This window comes from Lissotriton helveticus, chromosome 1_1 (assembly GCF_964261635.1).
Source record: "Lissotriton helveticus chromosome 1_1, aLisHel1.1, whole genome shotgun sequence".
NCBI lineage: Eukaryota > Metazoa > Chordata > Amphibia > Caudata > Salamandridae > Lissotriton > Lissotriton helveticus.
In genome coordinates, this window is record NC_136057.1 from 1,545,367,467 (window position 1) to 1,545,385,891 (window position 18,425).

Here is an 18,425-nt window from a genome sequence, read left to right on the forward strand (position 1 = left end):
CCAATGCCCCGCCTAAAACCATACTGAGCTACAGATAAGATGTTATTGTCTTCTGCCCAGTATTCCAACCTAGCTGGATGGATGGGTTTTTATATAGCGCAATATCACCGCCAGGTCTCAAAGCGCTTTGCATTGGGAACCCGTCCTGGTTTTTCCCTGTGAGATAGCCCCTACTGGGTATCCCCAAGGTGAAAGCCAGGCATCCCGCCGCGGGGGGCCGTAGTGGAGATTAAGCAAGCTATTGCCCAGAGTTGCAGAGTGTGAACCTGTGATTTGAGTAGGCACCGAAGCGAGAATTACTGAGTCCGTGGACATTTTGGGCTCAAGACCCTGCCGCGTCGGGAATTGAACCCTGGTCCCAGGTCTGATCTCAGCGTCCGGATCTGCCTCCTCTAACCAGTGAGCCACACTTCTCCAGCCAGCATCATTCTGCCCATTACCTTAGATGTTGAGTCAAGCAAAGATATAAGGCGATAGCAACTAGCGCTACTCCAATCACCCTTTCTAAAAATGGGGACTATCAGGCTCTCAGCCCAGGTTGCAGGTATCACCCAATTAATTGTTGCGTTAAAAAATGTGTGCAGGATGGGCACACAGAAATCCATATTAAATTTAAAAACATCAATGGGGACCCCATCCAGGCCTGGCGCTTTACCACTAGCACTGTTCATGAGGGCTGTTCTAATCTCATCTTGGCTTATACTTTCTACTTTGATGTTATTTAAAATAATGGTGGTGTTATTTTCTCTATTTATAATACAGTGATGATTCTCATTAAAAATAGCTTCAAAATGGGTTAGCCACTCTTCTGGAGTCACTACTGTATCAACTTTGGCAGATTGGGCCTCCTTGAAGAGTTGTTGGTCCAAAGTTTTCCAAAAGAATGTAGAATCTTTAGTCTTGGCAGCTTTAATTAAATTCTCCCAAGCATTATCCTTAATCCCCATTTTTCTTTGGATAAGAGCTTGTTTGTATAGTTTCTGCAGGGAACTAATATCCTCACTATTAAAGTTAACTTTGAATCCCTGTTTAATCTGGAGCATTACTTATCAAACCATCTTGGGGAATAAGACATATTTGTCTTAGGCTTCCTTTTCAAATTACATGAGATTGCGACGGTTATAATTAAAAAGGCCATAACTATGTTCATACTATTTGCGGATTTATCTAAACAGGTTATAATGTGATCATCATTTTTTGTAAGATCTTATTTGAAAAATGTTTGGATCAACTCCCGCCCATTAAATGGAGATCCCATTTTCAACCTGTGTTTTAACATCGGCAGAGTGAATACATGGTTCGAATTTTTTAAAGACGGGAGATTTTAAAGTTACTAAGAAGGGGTGTTTGATCACTTAATAGGCTAGGGCATATGCAACATTTAAACATGAAGGGCCTAAGATTATTTGAAGTAATAAAATGGTCGATACATGATGATGACCTGGCTCCCTCAAAAGTGTGGGTAATGCCCCTACCCTCCTGATCAATCTCCTGCGCATCCTTCTCCATAACTTCCAGGTTATATTTAGACATAACAAGGTTTATACTTTCTCCATAATTATTATGCGCCCAGATAAAAAGGCAATCCGGCCCTGCACTCTTAATGAAAACCGTCAGCTCCGCATCTAAAAATGTGATAACCTCATGTCTTGAAGCGTTGAAAATATTAATACAAGAATTGATCACTATAATATCCTTTATTCCCTTAAGTAAAAAAAGTAAAAACTGGAAATGCAGCGCTTTTATATATGATTTTTTTAATATCAGCCTAGAGGATAATGATCTAAGTGTTGCCAGTCCTCCGCTAGCCCTGCCAGCCTTTGAGGGGATCGCATTTGTTGAGATTATCTTGAACCCATTGATAAAAAAGTTATCAATAAGCCATGTTTCTTTTATTAAAACCACATCACACTGTTGTATACTTTTAAGCCAAATAGTGTCACACAGTTTACTCCTTATCCCTGCTACATTCCATGTCATAATATGTATAAGGTCCTGCTGTGTGTGGCTCAGGGGATTTAAATCAACCATCACGGAGGGCGGTGTTATTATATGTCTAGTGTTTTGTTTCTAATGAGATTTCATTTTCACAGATATTATTGATGATGTTAACAATACCTTTATGGGCTTTGGCCTGGTCCGTACAGACGATTTCTTTCAGTGGAGCTGCTTTAGTACTTACGTCACATTCATCCTCCACCAAAATCTTACGACATACTATATTTGAGCTCAGTCAATCCACCTCACTACTCCTCCTGAGTGATTGAAACCTATTTAGCATGATTGGTATCTTAAGACATGATTGACTAATGGGCCTGACATGAACATGATCAGGAAATAAGTCCATACTAGGTCTATAGAAATGTCCCAGAGGTACAGTAGCAATGTGTTCTGTGCTATAAATAAATTGTCGAGCCTGATTGGCAACAATTTCCTCTAGGAGTAAACCTACCACTCAAAGTCAGCGAAAATGTACAACTATACAGTCCCCATCACACTTTTTTGCAGATTTGCCCACCCAGCTAACTCGTCTGTCCATAATGATATCGTGCAATAGACACCCAGTACTACAAGAGGTATTCGCTGTAACACAGTGAATGACTTTATTTTTTAATGAATCCCAAGTTTCAATAGTATTACCAGATAATTTGGGTACATTTTTCAAAACAATCACGTATGGGGTGGCTTGTATAGGTAAATTTAGGAACACCTCCTGTTGCGGTCCCAATTGGGTTTGGTCATTAATCTTCCTATTATAATTTTCTCTATTTCTCCCTGATTTTGAAACATGCAAGGCCTGGGCATCCTTCCCGCATGAATCAATAGGTAGCAGGTGGTCAACCCTTTCATGGTTATCCATACTAATCGTATGTTTAAGCAAAACATGAATAGCACATCAATTGTGTTCATTTACATTCAGTGGCGTAATTGATACAGTTGACAACTGAAGGGCATTTCCCAGTTCCAATAGCTTTGCAATATCCTTTTGCACATCTTTTATTGCTGACAGGACCCGCCTCTCAATACAGTTGATCTTCCCATGCATATTTTTAAATAGAGTGTCTATGGTTTGTTTATCGTTCAGTGAGTCCACATAATTAGTGCCCAAAACAATCTCTGATGATTTACTGGGCTTTCCATTTTTTTGGACTGGTTTAACTGGGCTGGGCCTCCATAATGCTGGACTTTGTTTGCTTTTTTCTGCTGGGGGTGAGCCTGATTCTGGAATGTCAGAGACAGCAGTAAATTCAAGGGGAATAGTTGACATGCAAGGCCCTTGCTCAGGCCGTTCATCAATTTTAGCTGAGTTGAGGGTAGCATCAATAGTACTGCTATTAGCCTTTGCTTGGGAGATGATACCAGGACTAAGGGGATTACTTTGCCCATGAATTTTGACCATAGTCTTAGCCTCCTCATGAACTGCGTCTAGAGCAGTTTTGGCAGCAGCCAGCTGCTCTCCTACTTGGACAATCTCGTTATTAATATTGACCATTGCACTTTTCAGATAGGTTGTAATTGGTGTGGTGTTCTCCACAATCTTATTTTTGAGGGTCATTAATTTTCTCTTCCCCATAATTGGTTTCAGTTTTAAACAAAAAATAAGAACAAGACGGTAAGGGATTATAGAATACTTGGCATTGTTCTGCTTACCCTATCCCCATATTTATGCTCTCTCCACAATCAGGAAGATAAGAGGGATAGCCTGGCCTCTCTCTGTCTCAAATGGGCTCAAACTGGCCCACCTTTTGCCCGGGCATACCCGGGCGCATCCCACACTGCGGGAGATCTGGCCTCTTTTTCAGTGCCTCCTGGCACTCAAGCGATGATGCGCGAGGTGCACACCGCACAGGATGATGGGGGTTGTAGTTCTCTCTCGGTGGCGGCAAGCAATGTACAGAAATGTCCCAGCAGCGGTCTCCTTCTCCCCAGCGTTGACAGCAGGTAGGCAGGGAAATATCACAGCAGGTATGAGTATGGCGATGCCCAGCAGCGGTCTCTTTTTCCCCAGCGATTGCGCAGGGAAATATCACAGCAAGTATGAGTAATGAACATTTGCGCATCAGGAATGTGAGCAGACACCACAATTGATTGGAAGTTCTGCTGAATACGTGCGGTGGAGTTGCACCCTAAAGCAGCTGTCATTCACGGTAAGAGGCTACATCAGAACCTTAGTAAAGCATTTGGCACATGACAAGCTAGGGAGAAGAAAAAAAGGTAACCCTGGCGCCCTGCCACTGAGAGAAATCTGGAATATTACCTATTTTATATGTTGTAGCTGATTAGTCATAAGGTGGCCTCTGAGTTGATTCATCAGAAGTGAATATTTATTGTATAGCCATTTATTGATCTCAGTATGCTAGTTTTGTGATAAAGCTCTTCTGATTGGGAGTAGTTGGTGCCTTAATCTTATTTTTAGTCTAAAAGTGTTTCTGAATGCCACCGGTTTCTTAACAATACTGGTATCTGAAAGGAGTGAGAGGTGTTGGTCTCTTGGAAAGCTGGGAGTGATGCAGATAGTACGCTTGGCCCCTGGGTGTGATACAGGCAATGATTAGGACAATTAGGGAAAAAGATTTGGACCCAGGAAACTAGATGTGACTTGTGTATGGCCAAGAGCGGCCTGTGGTTCTCAAGTTGTTCGCTTCTTTTTGTGAACTATTCCTATTATCTTTGTACCAGAGCCGATATTGGCAGACTATCAGGCTCACTTAGTTACGTGTACCGTGCAGAGCTTGCCCTGTTCACAGGATAGCATGTGCTAGGAGAGATTTTTGACAATGTCATACTTTTTTCTCAGTTAGTTCTGTAATGTATGTGTGATTTTATGGTGCTGTTAATTATTGCGCACTGTATTATGTACAAAATTGTATCAAAGCTTGTCCTAAGTGAGTGTTTTTCCATCAATGTTTTATACAAGGTTGCTGCTATTTCTCACAAACTGTATTTTACGTCAAAAGTCAATATTTTTCAGATACTTGTTTTGTTATTTGTGTTGAGGAAATGTTCATTTCGTATTGTCGATTCTTCTGTGGCATATATATGGGCAACATTGACTTACAAGACCAGTCTTCGGGAGTTAAGGTCAGTATTGGACAAGGTTCAGTTCAGCACCAGTAGTACACTACTAGTAACACAGGGGGCGCTGGGTGCAGGGTGCAAGCTCGATGTTGGGCACCCAATAAGAATCAATAGGGACTGAGGCAATCAGACAGAGGCTGCTTACAGGGAAGTAGAAGAAGCTTGGGGGACCAGTCTCCAGAGGTTGGGGCTAACACTGTATGGGGTCCAAGGCAGCACTGACACTACACCACCAGCAGCACAGGGGCAGCTGGGTGTGGGAGCCAACACAGCATCAGGTGGCCAATAAAAAAGCAATGGAGAAAGGCCAAATGTGAAAATAGCTGCAGGCCAACAGGCTGGTCATAAGAAACCAACAGCTGTAGAGGTAAGTTGTGATGCTCAGAGATGTAGAGATACCTTTGGTCTTCTTCTCCAAGGCACAGGGCGAATGAGTGCAAGGGTGTCTTTTGGCATTGGAAACGGCTTACAGGTTTACATCGCGGTTGTGGGGGTCTCCATGCAGAGGCTTCAGGTGATGTTGAGGATTCCGGGGAAGGTCAGCTCATGGTGATCTCAGGTTCTGGAGCACTGGGGTACATTGAGAAAGGGGCCGAGTACACGTTCATTAAAACAAAGAAAACAGTAGGTACAAAATTTGAGAAGGCATAAACAAAGTCAAATGATATATAGGGTACACTGTTATTTAATCACAATGAACCTGTGAATTATATCTTGCATAGACATTACATCACTTAATCAAATAATCTTTGTGTCCCAACAAGTGAGGGGGAAGGGATGGGGGAGGGTGTCGGTGAGTTTGCGTGCAAGAAATTAAGGGTATTAGGAAAGGAGTGGAGTACAGGTCATGAGACCCTTATCGAAAGAAAGTAATAATAACTGGCTTCCATACAGAGCCACAATCAATGCCACAAATGTCAGGAATGTTTACATAGCCAGGCTTAAAGAGCCTTTGTGAACATATTCTGGCTGAGGCATAAGCTGGCATGTTTTAAAGTTGTTGACGTTTAAAACCGAAAGTTTTCTAGGTATCTGTAAAAACCTTAATGGGGGTCTTCCTCAGGACTAGGGGAAGAGGGGGGCAGGGTACCTAAGGTGAGAATAAAAAAGAGGCTTCAATTACTGTTGACACATGAAAGTGAACTAACAATGACTGCGCAAAAAAGTAAAAGTTTAGCATGAAGGAATTAACAGGGCGAGTTAATCATGGTGGAGTGGGCGCGTGGGCTCCACAGTAGAGAGAATGGATGAGGCAAAGGAATTACCTAAAATAGACAAGGAAAGAGGGAAACCGGGCTACAAAACCTCGGATAAAATTCAAGGGCAGTGAAACAAGAGGGGATTGTTATACAAACTTACTAGGGATGGAATGAATCACACGTCCCTTCGAAGGAGGTAATCAATGGAAGGCCGCCATGGTTGGTCAGCCCAGCTGCATTAGTCTAAGAATACATCAAATGAGACCCAGCGTTTGAGAATCCAAATACCCTAACAATTATGAAAAGAAACAAAAATGAAATCAGCAACCGCTGGGTTGACAAGCTGAAATACCTGTGGGCAGAGAACTGTCAGACGATCAGTTTCAAGCGTCCCTGCAAATGGAAAGGAGAGACATAAGACCATGCTCCACAGCAGTGGTGACAAAAGAAGGGCTGGGCTAGCTGACATGTATTGAAGTGCAAAGCCCTGGGGCAAAATGCACTGTTAGGATGGATACAGAACACGCAGGGAACATTACCCAGAGTTCAACATTAGTGTAAACACCATTGTGCCTTGTGTGTGCAGATTTGTTCAATTAAACATGGATACAGTATTAAAACCAATAATAAGTTTGGTGCATACCTCTCACACAGGAGGGTAAGGCGCCTGCGAATGTAGAGTCAGTGCCAAAACCCTTGATGACCAAAGTGTACCTCTCACACAGGAGGGTGAAACATTGGAGGGACACTAAGATCAAACCTTACTGTGTAAATGTGCTTATAAAAGAGCAAGCTTGCAATGTTATTACAACAATCTAATATGTGCAAGACGCGTACCTCTCAACACAGGAGGGTAAAGTGTCTTGGGGGGACATGTTCAGATTGTAAAGGTCTGTATCAGTTGCAACTCTTTAGGGACAGAGTGTGGCTAATTGTGCATGGCTACTGTCCACTTCGTTAAGCCCATTATTTATTGAGTCTAAAAGGGACATCCACTTGGATTCCCGAGTGTTCAATATCTGTCCAATATTACCGCCTCTGGGTCCCAAAGTGGCCTTTTCCAGGACCAGCCATTGGAGATTGTCAGCGGAATGGCCAGCTCTTCTGAAATGGTCTTCTTGGGGCGCTCCGGGTACCTCACAGCGTATACGAATACAATGTTTTTTTTTTTTTGAAAATGTAGGGGCATTTTATCAAGGGATTTATCTCCGCTTTTTTGGCTTTAAAAGCCAAGAAAGCGGAGATAAAATTATCTCCCTATCAGCAACAGGGTGCTAACACGCAAATTCGCATGTTAGCACCCTTTTTCTCTACGCTTCCCCTTGCATCTCTAATGAGATGCAAAGGGGGCGTTCCAGAGAAAAATAATAGGAGAAATGTTGTTAAGCGACATTTCTCCTATCATCAAGGATATCGCTAACCCTGTTAGTGATAAAAAAAAGCAGCACTAACCGCGGTTAGCGCTGCTTTTTTTACACCTGGTATTTTCCTGACTTAGCCATGATATCCTATGGAAGGTGGATATCATGGCTAAGTTTGTGAGCCCCTATCATCAAGCTAACGCCAAACTTCGAGAGATTATCATTGGTTTTCCAGCGATAATCTCTCATTTGGCAGTTAGCGCAAGGATTTTTATCACTTCTGAGATAAACCTTGCTAATAGCAAGTTATCTCTGCGATAATTTCCGGCGATGCTTAGCGTTAAAAAATTCGTTCCTAAGCCTCGTTAGCGATAAATATCGCTAATCGTTGGTAATATGCCCCATAGTTTTGTCCTCATAAAAGAAAGGAAAAAAATGAGTGGTCATAGAGCAGTACCATGGCACCCCCCTGGACCCAGTGGAGGAGATATGTAACCCTACAGATCTCTTTCCACCTCCAGGTTGTTTTAGAAACGCCGACCGCATGACAGTTGGGAATGTCGAAGATGGTATCACCCCCATAGTTTATACATAAACCATTTTCCAAGGAACTCACTTGCACCATAATCATTGGACTTTTTATACGTGCTAGAAAGTCGTAAAGTTCAAATTATTGGCCCAATTATCCCAGATCCCCCAGAACCTAGTTCTTTTCTTTGCTTCACATGTCATATCCAATGTGTGAATTCTTTTAATAGAGGACACCCACTCTAACACCTTTGGAGAATTAGGTGATATCCAATTTAAACAGATTTCACTTCTTGCCAACAGTATTAAAACAAACAATAGTGAAACTTGGAGGTTTGACAGTTTGATGGTACTACTGTCATCAGGTAAAATTCCAAAAATAATTAATACCAGGCTTACCTGAATTTCTTGCCCCATTACTTCGGAGATAATCTTACCAACTTACACTGCACGAAGATATGCACATAATCTGCGCATCTCAGGTTACACTTCACACAGACCTTCTCTCCACCTCCCAGCTTAGAAAGCCTCTTCGGAGTCCTATAGGCTCTCTGAAGTGTGAACAGATGATTTCTCCTCAACGATGCAGCTTTGACAACCTTCCACAAAATGCATATAGATACTTGCCAAAAGGATGAAGTATCGCTGATTGGTAGTTCTCTTCTCCAGGGCTCCTCCATGGGCCGTGATGGTGGATCTCCTTTAATCAAAGTCCAGTACCAATTCGCCACTTCTTTGCTTTGGTGGTTCGGGACAAAAAACCTGCTCTCCAGTTCTTCATTGCTAATTTCGTTTTTATCCCGAGTAGAAGCCCAACAGGAGATTTGATAGAATTTAAATCTTGATAGCCTTTGATTTGTTTGAGAATTAAGCTCTTCCCAAGACAGGAGATTATTTTCTCTCAGTAGTTGGCCCAAATTCTGAATTCCACTTTCCCATAGAGGTGCAGATAATCTGTCATTTAAGCATGATGGAGTGCCTGGAGAATTCCATATAGGAGCACTAGAACAGTAGTATGGAATTTTGAGCATCTTCCTAATCTGGAACCATAACTCAGAGGCCGACCGTATCACCTTCAATTTAATGTTTTTAAAGTATTTTCGGTGACCAAATTTAAAATGAAATCCATCGCCCCCCTGCGGTATACTATTGGACATGGCTAAGAGGCAAGGCGCTAAGTAGGTGGAATCAAGAAGCAGAGATCTCATATTCTTAAAAAGAAATGCCCAGCTGTAAAACCCAAAGTCAGGACTGGCTATTCCCCCTGCTGCTTTTTCGCATCTCAGTTTCTTCCAAGCAATCCTCACCTCTTTGTCGGCCCAAAGAAAACTATTAATTTCTTATTGCAGTTTTTTTAAAGTGGCTGAGCTAAATAGCAAGTGGATTGCATTAAAAATAAATGCCATTTTAGGGAGAAGCAACATTTTAACAAGATTAGAGCGACCAAGGTTCGATACCGGGAGGTTGCTCCAAGACTTCAGTAGAGCTCTAATCTCCTTCTTTTTAACCTTTAAATTAATCAGGGCCAAATCATTTATATTCTGTGTGATTTGAATACCTAGGTATCTTATTTGATGGTGTACTAGGGATGAGCTATGTTGCCAATTCCATGTCATAATCTCAGTTTTTAGTGAGTTGATTTGGTAGCCTGAAATCTTACCAAAATCTATAAGTAGTTCTTCCAATTTTGGCAGAATCACTGGTGATTCCTCTGTAAACATAATCAGGTAATCAGCATACAGGGCTAATTTCTTTGACCAGCCCCTAAATTCAGATGGGGCAAAGCAGTCACCGGACCTAATGATTTGGGCCAGTGGTTCTATGTACAGGTCAAAGAGAAGAGGGAAAAGGGGACAACCCTGCCTAGTTCCTTGCTCTAAAGTGACCGGGTTAGATAGGTTTCCATTAACTATAATCCTTGCTATAGAAGTTTTATATATATATTCTTGATAGTTCTTAAAATATTTTCTCCTAAACTGGCTGCTTCAACTAGGTGGTAAAAGCAAGCCCAGTTCACCCAGTCGAAAGCTTTGGCCGGGTTGAATGCAAAGATAGTGAGTGGCAAACTATTAGCTGAAGCGATGTCAATAGCTCCTATCAACTTGTGTGTTAGGTCATGCAGTTGGCGTCCTCTAATAAATTCCTTTTGATCTGAATTAATTAATTTTCCCATTATATTATTCAGTCTCCCAGCTATAATTTGCGCAAAGATTTTATAATCACAATTAAGCAGGGAGATGGGTCTATACGATTCACATTTTTTAAAATCTTTGTTAGGTTTCAAGATCAAGGAAACGGCCGCCTCGTTCCATGAACTAGGGATTGGAGAGTTAGATAGAAAGATACTATCAAACAGTTTCTCTAAGAACGGTGCAAGTGTCTCATTAAGATGGACGTTTGATAGAGTCATTTATCTATTAAGTGGTTATAGATTATTCTAAGAGATGACTCATCATCTATATTTGGGCCATAGTATCCCACCAAAGTCACCCACTCATTTTGTATTTTTACATCTGTTATGATCCACCGCCCACTATTGTCCAACTTAGAAGGGCCCAAAATAGCTTTAGCAGATTTTTTAACCACAATTGCGACGCCTTTGGTACAAAAGGGTTGTGTGGTATGAAGTGAGGCATCTATCCATCTTTGCTTAGCTACAGCCAGTTCCCACTCCTCAGGAGTAAGGTGAGTCTCTTGTAAGGACATGATGTCAAAGTCTGCTTGCCTTAAGTATTGAAAAATCCTCCTACGCCTACTTGGAACCCTTAATCCATTGACATTCCAAGTACAAATTCTAGTTTCAGTCTTTTATGACAGATTGGCTTGCCCTAACTATTGCCTGAGGGAGCGCCCTCTGGTCACCTGCTATTCCTATGTAACAACTTTCTTGGTCACCTGCTATACCTATCTAACAATTTTCTTAAAAAAGGAGTGTAAAGGAGGACTTTTTCTTCTTTTTTCCCTAATTTGCTCCCCACCCACTACTTAGAACCCTTAATCCATTGACATTCCAAGTACAAATTCTAGTTTCAGTCTTTTATGACAGTTCGGCGCGCCCTAACTATGGAACCCATGGAGCGCCCTCTGGTCACCTGATATTCCTATCTAACCATATTCTTGAACAAGGTGTGTAAAGGGGGACTTTTTCTTCTTTTTTCCCTAATTTTCTCCCCACCCAGTGAAAACGTAGAATTGCATTCTTCTAGTGTGTCCCGACTTCCCCCTCACCCTCCTAAACCTCATGGGGTTTGATTTAAATTAACCCCTATGAGTCCACCTCCCACCCACCCGGCGACCTATACTTATCGTGCAAATTGTATGCTACATTATCCCTGCGCTTTAATTTGTCCAATAAAGGCTCCAACCTCCTTAGGGTCCCTGAAGTTAAACATTTTGTTTTTCCGCATAACCCTAAGTAAGTCAGGGAATCTCAACTGTGCCATTGCACCCAAAGATCTTATAATTGGGATGAATTTGCCCAACTCCCATTGTTGATCCTGTGTCATTCTTGAGAGATCTGGCCTCATCCTGAAAGTCCAGTCCCCCTTCGTAAAAGTTCCTGCTTTTAAGGCTTCCGATAGTACTTGTTCCTTTAAGGTATACGTTCTAAAATTAACCAGGATTCGTCGAGGATTTTTCCTTTTGGATTCTTGGAGAAAGGATCTCTATGGATTCTCTGAATGTCTGCTTCTAACTCCTTAACATCTACCGCGGGGATAAACTCTCTTAACAAGTTTATAATGTAGGTCTTAATATCCTCCCCCTCTGAACCCTCTGGAAAATTCATGATTTTAATATTATTCCATCTGGCATTATTTTCCAATGTCTCCAATTTATCAAGCATGTCTTTTTTCCCTTTTTTAATGCCTGAACATTGGTAGAGTTCTGCTCCACTTGTTTATTCAGTGCTTCTATTGAAGCCTCCATTACACAAATTCTCTCGGTGATTACAGACATTTTAGCTTCTAGAGATTAACATGAGTCTTGAATCTTGGCCTAGTTTGTCTCCGAGATGGCAAACTTGCTCCTGATTTCTAGAAAAAAGGGTATCTAACATCTGCTCCAGATTCGGCTGAACGGAGACAGATGGCGTTACTGATGTTAATAGAGGGGTTGGCGTGGAGCTCGAAGCATCACAAGTAGAGGCCAAGCCCGGGCCTTTCTCTCCCAGTACCTCAAACATATTTGCTGTTGTAATATTGGCAAAATCTGCCCCCTCGAGCACCGGAATTATTTTCTTTTTATCCATTGTGGTATCAGGTACCTTTAGTGCCCTAGTTGATTCAGTCTTTCCACTTCCCTTGCTTATGACCGGCCGGGGGTCCTCCAATAATGGAAGAAAGGCTAGTTGCGTTTTCTTTTCCTGCACTTTATAAAAAGATCTTAAAGAAGACGTGACTTTGAGTGCAGAAGTTTCCTTTCGCTGTTGTGAAGACCGAGACAAAATAATTTGCTGTTTTCCTTTTAAGTTCTTGCCATCTTTTTTATTTGCTTTTATTAAAGACGAGACTTCTTGCCGTAGGCGCGTCTTCCAGATACTCCATCTGATTGTAACTTTTATTACGTAGGATATATCTGTAGAGGAGTCAGAGATGTTAGGCTAGGATGTAGTATTCTTACTTTCTTCAGTGATAGGTCAGAAGGGGAACTCACCTTACCACCCCCTTTACAATGCTGTGTACCCTTACTTTGATCTTCTGCTGGGACTGGCCGATGTAAATCAGGCCACATGGGCACATAATTCCGTAGAAGACATTACTCGTGTTCCAGTTGGTGTAGGTATTTAGAGTGATCTTGTGTTGTTTGTATTCGAATTCCTTAGTCTCATTGGTGGTAGCGCATGCCTTGCATTGCCCACATTTATGGTGGCCGAGAATGGGCTGTAGGTTCCACAAAGATTGGACAGTCGCAGGGTCAGGAGACTCTAGAAATGAACGGACAATGTGATCTTTGATGCTTTTGGCTTTTTGTATGAATGCATTGGTAGGGCTTCCTGTTGTATGTCATCTGATATTAAGCCCCAATGCTTGTTAATAACCTTCTTGTTTGCGTTACTTTTGGAAGAGAAGGTCGTGACACACATCATCCCCTGGCCTGGCCTGGCCGGCCGAATCTGTTTTGTCTTTGGGTTGTAGCAAGGTTTCACAGGGGCTGAACCAAGCACGCTTTCTGGCCTTCTTTTTTTTATTATTTTTTTTTAGTCCTCATATGCCATTAACAATTCCAGAGATATTCAATAACTGTTCGATATCTACTCCGGCCCCCAACTGATTTGCACCACCGTGAACACTCTGGTTTGAATGGGAAGCACTTTACACAGAGCTACTCAGACTCAATCTGTCCCACTCTTCTAACTGGGTGGCCATCAGGACTAACCTGAGTAGTAAAGTATTTCCATGTAGAGGCTTAATCATTGGACATGATTCTCTGTATTATAAATTGTCCAACCAAGTCATACATGGTGTCCAAAACTGTTTCTTTTTCCCATTCTTACATGTCATCCCAGCTATGTCCAGTTTGACTACATATTTAATAGAATTTACTCATTCTAAAAAAGTGGTAGGAACAGATTTAATCCAATATTTACAAATTTCTCTCCGAGCTAACATGATAAGATAGAAGCACAACTTATTTTTATCCAGTGCTAGTATCTCATAATTTGGAAGTAAACCAAAAATTATCAACAAAATGCTCATCGTCTGCTTTGTCCAACTGGCACTTAGGGCAGGGAACTGTGCCCTTCACAAACTTGCATAGCTTGTATGGTGACCAATACACTCTGTGGAGACAGAAAATATGTTTTTTTCCTAAATTGGCAGCACATACAGTGGAATAGAATAGATCATAAGATACTTGCCATAATGTTGCTGTACTGGAGCCTGGCAAGCATTCTCCCCAGAGTTGTGTTGGAAGGATAAAATCTTCATCTGCCAATTCGATCAAAAGCCAGTATAATTTTGCCACTTCTTTCTTGTTCTGTTGAGTCCATCTCATTTGTGTTGCCGACTGCAATACCACTTAACTGAGACCAACTTTCTATTTGTATATATTCACATTTTGAAAGTTGGTTATTCGTTATTTCCAGAGTTCATCTCCCTCCGCATAAATGGTGTTATCAAGAAAGTCAATCCGTGGGCGTCTGATTGTAGGGTGAATTGAATGTCAGATGTTCTCTGGTTGAGCCAATCGTGGAAGGATATCAGTTCAGATGTATTGCCGGTCCAGATCATCAAAATGACATCTATATATCGCCTCCACATTGTTGCCATATGGATTGGAGTCATTGAAGATAAAGTTTCTTTCAAAGTTATCCATGAAAATGATTGCTAAATCAGGGGCAACAGTGGCCCCCATAGCTCACTGTGGATATATACTCACGGGTGATTCTTGGTACAAGGTGGCACTGGTACATCAAGTTGCGTGTGTTGAGTACCTAATAATGTTGGCAATTGGTAACTGGTCCAATTGATGTCTTTTGAATTGATATATCATGGGCATTTAACTTATTGTAAATATTTTATACACATTCTTGCAGGAAATCCCAGGGTGTAGAGAACAAGTTGTTTTATATCTGGCAGGTCCTGATGAAGGTGGCTCCTATTGGTGCTGAATGCCACCGAAACGCGTTGACCAAGTCCTTGTAAAATCCTACTGAATGTAGTAGCCCTGAATAGGGTCATGGATGAAAATCAATCAAGCATGTTAACTTGTACAGATGGATTGAGTTGTGAATGGGATATGTATGGAGTATAAAAGATATGTATGTGTGAATGAGTGGTTTGGTTGTGTTGGTTCTCTACCTGGGAGTGAATATATTGTAATGTGGAAAACACATTTTGGATTGTAGGTCTTTGAGGAGATTATAAATATGTATTTTTGATAGAGTTTTATGTTGAAAACAATGATGTTCAAAAAAATAGTATCAATAAAAAAACAGTAAAATAAAATAAAGTCAGAAAGTAAAATGTATATGTTTTTGAATTTTAGTTTTGCCCATGTTTGAATTCAGAGTCTGAATCATATGATACCACAGATAGGTCACAAGGGAGTTACTTTATAGTGTGTGTTGCCTTTTTCCCTCTTCTCCCTGACCTCAAAGAAACTATACTAGAGGGGGTCCCATCATTTTTGCATAGTATTTCTCCATAACTACAGGAGATGCTGCATTAGTACTAACATTTCCCATTGGTTCCTCATGTAGCCATTGTGCAGCAGTCTTACACTTAACCCACACATTATTATTCACTACAGTATCAAAGAAGATGTTCAAATAAGTCCACAACACCTTTGAAATCTTCATAAACTGCTCTACTCATGAGTACTACTGCACAGGTTTGTCTCAATTTTGGGAAGTTGTTCGTGAAAGCAGTAAGATCACCTCTGCCCAAAGGTATACGTACAGACTCCCCTCCTGCTATTTCTCTTGGTGAGTATGCTGTGGTTTCTCCCTCATTTTTCTCATTTTTCTTAACTGTTGCTCCCTTACTTTTCTTCTCATGTTTCTTTGGCCACGTAATTGCTGTATTTTGCGGTTTCACCCTATTTGCAAATGTATTTTACTAATTCCATATTATTTAGACACATTTCTGTTGCATGCCTATTTTCAATCGCGTCATCATCATATTTCCGAGCTAATTCTGTCATCTTATAATGTATGACAGCTGCTTGTCTGGTGATTTCCTCACACAGATAAATGTATCATTTATTTTGATATTGCCCTACATGTTCTATTTCCAAACATCCTATTATTATCTCTTACAATTCCACTTTCTTTTTATCCCTGCCACTATTCAAACTAAAGTGGAAAATGATCATCCTCAATCAAATGTATTCCTCCTGGGGTCACAGATTTAGTAAACACAAGAATTCCTCCAGTTATCATTGCTTGTACCGTCTGTGCTCATATCCACACAACTGTGAGTTTTGTAAAGTTGGAATAAATCCTGTCACAGGTGGGCTTCCTGTAGTTCCTTGAGTTACTGGCATCAAATTAACATTCTGAAGTACCTGCATAGGTTTTTCAATATGAACCACACTGGAATCTACAGTGGCAGTAGCCACTGTAGTACTCATACGAACACTTGATTTACTTTGATCAGTAGATGTTACATAAGGTGAGGGTCGTATAGCTAGCATCTCTTCTAAAATATAATCCTGAACAGCTTTCTGTCTCAGCATCCTTCTTTTTCTTCTTTTTGTTCTCTTCACACTTTTCTTTTGGCATTCTCTTATTTCTCTTTCCTGGTATTTCAGTTGCAATATCTGTATATATTCTAGCTCCATCAATCACAGCTTTTCTCCATCTACACTGTCCTTCACACCATTGAGCTTCTGCTTGGTTATGCACTGCTCCCTTTGCCCTTCTCTGATATTTTTCCTTCCCTTTTTCTCCTGTACCCCTCTCCCAAAAACTCAATGGTTCATATTGAGCAGGTCTAGAGGGTGGACCTATTTCATACAATTTTACTTTAAAATTTTCAATAATTCAAGTTTCAAAAGTACCATATTTTGGGAAACTCAATGGAACCTCTTTTTCTGTGATCTTGCATCAATGACGAAGCCAAAAACATGTATGTAATCCCTATTGCGTTGTCATAATGTATGCAGGCATACCCTCAGGAGGTGCCTCTTTACCTTTCCATACTGCAATTGCAAAATCTCATTTCACCAAATTCTTAATTTCTTTAAAACATTTCATGATTGTAATAATTTTAAAGGCAAAAGCAACTTCAATTCAATATTTTGATTTGGTACTGGATCTGTCAAAATCTCTATAAATACATCCTGTCACAGCTATTATTTTCCAGAATGTTATCAACACATCTCAATGCTGTATTTGCTCAACCACTGACAAATTCCAGCATTGCACCTCGATGTCACCAACTAATCCCAGTGTGAAATTACACCTACCAACCAATCCCAGTTTGAACCCAAAGCCGTATGACTTAAATCTTTGCAGCTGTTCACCTTCCTTTACAATTTCTGCTTCCTTGCACAAATGTCTACAAAAACATTTAAATGACACTACAAACTTCTATCAATTCTTGTATGCTCTACTAAAATAGATAACAGTGTTACAATCATCCAAGAAAATTTGCATTTGCAAGTGAAATTTCAACTACAGGTAAATCGATCTAATCAATGCAGTGTCATCCTTTTGCGCAATTAGTTTCTCCTAAGATTAATCAAGGTTAAACAATCTCAAAAATGTTTTAGTATCTCAATCTTAATGGTATAGGTGGTGGTATCTCACACTTTACACCTCAAACCTTCAAACAAGAAACACAATCCAACAATGGCTTTTCCAAATGTCTTTCTACACTTCTATTAATCTATCCCGGGATCTTATACAATGGCATCTGAAACTCTTCAAACTCTTTGCAAAAAAAGCAAATAACATGTTAATCCATCTATTCATTCAACTCTACTTCAAAATTCTTCACCATACGAATGACCAAAACACAATTATGAAAGATGACCACATTATTTTTCTAGATGACAGATCTCTGCCATCATTTTGAATGTAAGCTATACCAAAACATATTCATTTACATCAAAATATAATCAGTTTTTAAGGTCAATAATGAGAGTTTTTTGATTGGTTTTGAAAATCTATTCTCATGAAGCAATAAATATTCTTCATTTTCATTTTATTCAATTAGTAAGTCAGATAAAATCAGTATACATAAATGTATCAAGAAAAACATGCACTGAGTCAAAAATAATCAAAAATGGGGTGAACAAGTATTTTATTTTTGAGGCTTTTTAAATGGAAATTGTTCCTTCAATTTTACGAGAAATTTTTCTAACAGTGGGAACTTTTTCGAGTGGGAGACACTTTTTGGGGCTAACACTTGGGGACAATTTGGATTCTACACGGAAGGGAATTGCGGACCTCCATTTTGTGAGGCTGGCGGTCTAGCCTTCCATGTGTAGGGGGTGCAAAGATGGGGGCGATGAGTGGTTGCCACAGTAACGCTGCTAATGTGAAATTAAAACTGAGAAACCCACATTGCCTAATAGGTTGATTGAAAATTACTGTTTGTTGTGCTGTTTGTGTCTAGCTTCCCACGTGCAGGGGTTACAAATATGGGGGCGGTGTGTGGACCCCATGCTGGTGCGCTGAAGGCTCGCCTAAGGCAAGTCCGAGTGCGCCTGTCCGTGCCCGACCGGGACCTGGGGACAAAGATCATGTCGGCCTTAGCACAGATGAACAGGTATTTCCTTATAATCTTGCTACCCTTTGGGCTATGGACAA